Genomic DNA, 6,110 nt, shown 5'->3' with positions numbered 1-6,110 from the left:
CTCAAACTTTGCCCCAGAGGCCTGGCTGCCAGTTGCACAAAACCAATTGCACAGAACTCTGTACTAACTAGAATACCAGGGGCCTCCTGGTTATCTTTGAACTATTCTCATTACACAGAGAAGGCACAAGAAGGAAGTTGTGAAGGCAGCTCCCTGGGACCAGAAGTTGTAGAGGCAGCTAGGGGAAGGGATGGTGACATTCAAAAGGCCAGATGACAGTAACAGAGGCAAGAATCAACTTTGAAAACAAAGGAAAAGAAAAACTACCCCAAAAAATCAAAATTAAAAACTTACAGCACAAAACAATATGTGTTCATGGAATGAATTCCAGACAAAAGGAAACCCCAAACACATCAGACTGGGGCCTGGTGGGGGAGGAGTGGGAAACCAGGAAATGCAAAAATAGAAATCAGAGGGTGGTCAGTGGGTGGAGAGATGATCTCCCAACTGAGGGGGCTGCTGCATTCACACTGGTGAAAATAACAAGCACGATTGTGCCCAAAAGGCGCTAATGGCTACTCAGGAGGCTGAGATCTGAGGATAGCGGTTCAAAGCCAGTCTGGGCAAGAAAGTCTGTGAAACTCTTGTCTCCAACGAGCCACAAAAAGCTGGAAGTGGAGCTGTGGCCCAAGCAGTAGAATACCAGCCTTGAGCACAAAAGCTCAGGGACAGCATTCAAGCCATGAGTCCAAGCTCCAGGACTGGCACTAAAAAAGAAAAAGGAAAGAAGGGGCCGGGAGTTTGGCCTAGTGGAAGAGTGCTTGCCTAGCATACACAAAGACCCGGATTCGATTCCTTGGTACCCCACATACATAGCAAAAAAGCCGGAAGTGGTGCTGTGGCTCAAGTGGTAGAGTTCTAGCCTTGAGAAAGTCCAAGGACAGTGCTCAGGCCCTGAGCTCAAGCCCAGGCCTGGAAAAAAAAAAAAAAAGGAAAGAAAAGAAAAGAAAGGCAGTGATCCTGTAAAATACTCCATCCCTACCCTAGGAGGAGTCTGAGCTTTGGTACCCACCACTGGTTGCCAGGGTAACAGAAGCCCTGTCCAATGGTGTGACCCAGATAGGGGGTACTATGCTAGCTGAGGTCTGGAAGCTGGGCCTCACTTCAAGTTCTGCCCCTCACCAAAAATCCTACTTCCTGTCATCATAGACCCCCAGACAGGGAAACAAACAAGACCTCAGATACCATGACATTCCTGCTTGCTTGTCCCTCCCCACAATACCAAGGTTGGAAGGAAGAAATGGCCCAAGGGACAGAGTGTGGGTCTCATAGCCATGCAAGGCTCGGTGGCTGGTCAGCCAATTCAAGAGGATGAGAGGAGGACTGACTGATATTTCATTTAAGCTGCCTTACATAACAACATACAATATCACAAGCACGCACACATCACACAAATACACATGCAGACATACTACATTCCACCACACACTTCAAACAACATACAACACCACATAGGTTCCACGAGGAACCCAGGAACCTCTGATCATCTGCTCAGCCAGCTTTAGAAGCCAGCTTGGCCGCACCCTTCTCTCACAAGTGTGGATGCTGCAATCCAGAGAGCAGATGCAGCAGTAGGTGTCTGGGCGGGGCCTTTACTGCTCTGGTTTCTGGATCCTCCTGGCCTCTGGTTGGGGGAGGGATGCTTCGTCACAAGATAGTGCCTTTGCTATGTGGTGTTGTTTTGCTTTGAGACAGGGTCTCCCCCTGTGGCCCAGTCTGGCCTACACATCTCCATCCTCCCACCTCCACTTTCTAAAAAAATTTCTGGGTATATTCATAAGTCTGCTCCCCATACTAGCTTCCTGGGCTGTCTTTAATACTCTTAGAAGACATCTACCCTTCCAGGGAACTCCCCTCCACCTCTGGCTCCAGGTCACTGGGATGATCTGGTGACTCTTGAACCCTCCGATCTCCCCCTTTCCAACACAGGCATGGAACCTCCCTGTCCCCTTCCAGTTTCTGTGGGATAAGATCTTGGCCAGCGAGTGGCTTCTATACCCAGCATCCGGACTCATACCAGGAACCAAGGGAGTAGGTACTGTCTGATGCATGAACAAGGAAGCACAGATTGTCCCAGTGGCCTACACTTATTGACCTGTGCTCTGGACTAAAGCAGACCTGTTGGTCAGTCAGTTCTGGCTTCCTGTCCCCATGCTCACTCCCCACACCAGCCTCTAAGACTTGTCTGCAGAGTAGGGTCAGAGCAGTACAAGTGTAAGATGGGTAGAGCCAGTGGCCATGGGCCAGGGAATGTGCCAGTCATGCCCCACATGGACAGCTCTGGAAGGTGACTGTCAGCCTGCCGCCCCTCCCCACCCCCCCCCCCCCCGCCGCAGGTGTCCACGGCCACTGCCTGACTGCATGCTCTTTCCCGAACAAGCAAGTTTTACTGGCTCATACCTGTAATCCTGGCTTCTCAGGAGGCCAAGATCTAAAGATGGTGGCTCAAAGCCAGCCAGGACACACAAATACAAGACTCTTATCTTTGTTTAGCCAGCAAAAGGCCAGAACTGGAAGTGTGGCTGGAGAGGTAGAACACCAGCCTGGAGAGAAAAAACGAAGTGAGAGGTCAAGGCCCTGAATTCAAGCCCCAGTATTAGAACACACACACACACACACACACACACACACACACACACACTACACACACACAACCTTGTCTCTACTTCTGTCGTCTCTAAATGACCCTATTGGAAGGCCTGTCCTGATGATACCAAGAAAGGAATCATCACAGCTGGGTACGGTGGCTCACTCCTATAATCCTAGCTACTCAGGAGGCTGAGATTTGAGGATCAAAGTCAGCCCTGCCACTAAAATCCATGAGGTTCTTATCTCCAATTAACTACCAGAAAACTGGAAGTGGTGCTGTGGTTCAAGGGGTAGGGCAGTAGCCTTGAGTTGAAGACTCAGAGACAACTCCCAGGCCCAGAGTTCAAGTTCCACAACCAACGAAAAGAAAAAGAAGGTATCACCAAAGGCCTCATAGACCCTGGTTGCTGTACCTATCACAGACCTAGAGAATTGTAGGGTGGTGCTTCAGGATTCAATTCTTGAAGTTAGGTACAGAATAAAAGGCTGGAGAATGCAAAATTTTGTCAGATAAGGAAACTTGTGGTGGTTCAGAATTAACCCTCCTATTGTGTACTAGAAGTTTACAACCCCCAACGTTAATACCTTAAGTTCCAAGTTCTAATGTGATGCTACAGTCTTCTCCCTAAGTCCAAAGGAGATTCATTTCAATATCCCCAACAGACGCTTGAAACCAACTTCAATACTGAGCCCTACAGCCACTTTTTCTTCAATCAAGCAGTCAATATAGCTACTAAATTACTAACGACTGGTGGTACATACAGCTTGGTATGCTGGATAGAGAGATGGTTCATCTCCCATGTGAGATGAAGAGGAATGACACAAGATCTCATCCTATCACCCAGAATGGTGTGTAATTTAAACAATTAGTTATTGTTTATTTCATTTACTCTCTTAGGAACTTAATTAATCATGTGTAACTGACACTGGAAATTAAACCATAAATAGGAGGAGACTATTATATTTGAAGGTGGAACATTTTGAAAGTAATTTAGTTTGATGAGATCATTAGGGTAGAGAAGCCTTGTGGTGAAATTAATGTCCATGAAAGAAGAGGAAATCAGAGCACCTTTCTCTCCTCACACATGTACCAAGTTAAGATAATATGAGGACACTGAGAAAGGGAGGCTCAGCAAATTCCAAGTAGACTAGACTTTTTAAAAAATCCATACTGGCTCCGCCATTGGTCGGCAGCCGACACTGCCTCTGCCCGCTGAGTCCTGGAGCTTCCAGCTGGGCCGCCGCACCATTGCTGTAAAACAGAGTGAGCGTTAACATGACTGAGCGCTTTGACCGCCACCACTGCAATGAATCGCCCTTTGGCAAGAAGTACATCCTGAAGGAGGAAGATCCCCACTGCGTGGCCTGCTTTGAGGAGCTCTATGCCAACACGTGTGAGGAGTGTGGTCAGTCCATCGGCTGTGACTGCAAGGACTTGTCTTATAAGGAGCGGCACTGGCACGAAGGCTGCTTCCACTGCTACCAGTGCAAGAGCTCACGGGTGGACAAACCCTTTGTGACCAAGGAGGACCAGCTGCTCTGCACCGACTGCCATTCCAACAAGTACTGGGCCAAGTGCCAGGAATGCAAGAAGACCATCATGCCAGGTACTTGCAAGATAGAGTACAAGGGCAGCAGCTGGCACGAGACTTGCTTCATCTGCCGCCGCTGCCAGCAGCCCCTTGGAACCAAGAGTTCCATCCCTAAAGACAAGGAGAATTTCTGCATGCCCTGCTATGAGAAGCAATACACTCTGCAGTATGTTCAGTGCAAAAAAGCCTATCACCATGGGAGGTGTTACTTACTGAGATCAGCCTTGGCATAAGGAGTGCTTCGTGTGCACAGCCTGCAAGAAGCAGCTGTCAGGGCAGCACTTCATAGCCTGGGACGAGTTTGCCTATTGCCTGACCTGCTTCCATGACTTGTATGCCAAGAAATGTGCTGGGTGTACCATCCCCATCAACGGACTTGGAGGCACAAAGTACATCTCCTTTGAAGAATGGCAATGGCACAACGACTGCTTTAACCGCAAGAAGTGCTCCCTGTCCTTGGTGGGGCGGGGCTTCCTGACCAAGAAGGATGACATATTGTGCCCGGACTGTGGGAAAGATATATGAAGGCAACACACAAGTCACAGCCGTGGTCTCACACGTGATTTATATGTTTTCTATCTCAACCAGGCAACATTGTGTTCTGATGTTCACCAGCCACCTCAAGTCTTTCCTCTCTCACCACCCAGCTATCTTCATGGTTATTGAAACCCTTTTCATCCTTTGTTCTAGTTCTGGCCCAGGGAGAAAGCCTTTCTGTAAACCCTGTGTGAGGAGATAGTTTGGAATTTTTGTAGTCAAGGAAAACAAGTTCAAGTGTAAAATCCCTCTTGAATGGTCTTTATTAATGCATCTTCCTTTCACTGCCTATTTAATTTTTTAAGTGCAATTAACATTCATCACAAACTTGAAAGTTGCTCTGGAGTTGGTATCTGCAGCTCTGTACTGTCCTGTTATGTAAAACCCAGAGCAAGATTCTATGACTTAGAATAAAATTATTCAAAACAAAAAAAATCCATACTGACACAGATTACAATTGAACTGTTGAAAGGCAAAGAGAAAATCTTGAAAGCAACAGGAAAGAGTGACTCTTGCATAAAAGCAATCTCAAGAAGATTAACGGTTGATTTCTCACCAGAAAAATGCTCACTAAGAGGCAGTGGGATACCATAGTTAATGTGGTGAAAGAATAAAATTGTCATCCAATCAGTTTATAGCCAATCAAACTGTCCCTCCAGAGCAAGGAGGAAAACAGAGTGGGGGGAAATCAAGGAGAAGGAGAGACAGACAAATGGAGAGAGGAAGTCACAATGTCCAATATACATGTAGGAAACTAGAACCAGGTAACCTGAGAGGTGATGGGTGGAACTGGGAGCAATCAGGGAGAATGATTAGTCCTGGTCAAGATGCATTGTACTCAAAAACTGACATGTTGAATTGAAAGGCCTCTCTACAAGTAACTACTAAGAAAGAGACGAGCAAAGGCTGAGGCAAAAAATATCCCTAGACCCCAACTCCCTAATCAAAAGGCAGAGACTAGATGAATGGCCCTGAACAACTAAAAATAGATTTTAAAAACAAAAAGATTTTTAAAACAAAAATCGATTTTAACAAAATAGGCTTAAACTTTTGACTATTTTATCTAGAAGAGACTCAATTTCGATCCCAAGTCATAAATAGATTAAAAGTAAATTGATGGAAAACATATACAGGTGGTAGCTAAGACAAAGTGGCAGTGGCAGCCGGGCACTGGTGGCTCATGCCTATAATCCCACCTACTCAGGTAGATCTGAAGATTTGAAGCCAGCCCAGGCAGAAAAGTCTGTGCAACTCTTATCTCCAATTAGCCACCAAAAAAGCCAAAAACGGGGCTGTGGCTCAAATGGTAGAGTACTAGCCTTGAGCAAAATAGCTCATGGTTAGCCCTGAGTTCAAGCCCTAGGACCAGCACAAAATAAGAAAAAGAGAGTG

At 46.7% G+C, this 6,110-nt stretch overlaps 1 pseudogene; it reads left to right on the top strand.

Annotated features, from left to right (window-relative positions):
* Window positions 1-3,865: 3,865 nt before the first annotated feature.
* LOC150065330 (four and a half LIM domains protein 2 pseudogene) lies at window positions 3,866-4,706 on the top strand (annotated as a pseudogene).
* The last annotated feature ends 1,404 nt before the right edge of the window (window positions 4,707-6,110 follow it).

Source organism: Megascapheus bottae, chromosome 3 (assembly GCF_031878675.1).
Source record: "Megascapheus bottae isolate mThoBot1 chromosome 3, mThoBot2.hap1, whole genome shotgun sequence".
NCBI lineage: Eukaryota > Metazoa > Chordata > Mammalia > Rodentia > Geomyidae > Megascapheus > Megascapheus bottae.
The sequence above is the reverse complement of the archived record's forward strand: the minus strand, read 5'-3'. Positions and strand labels throughout refer to the sequence as shown.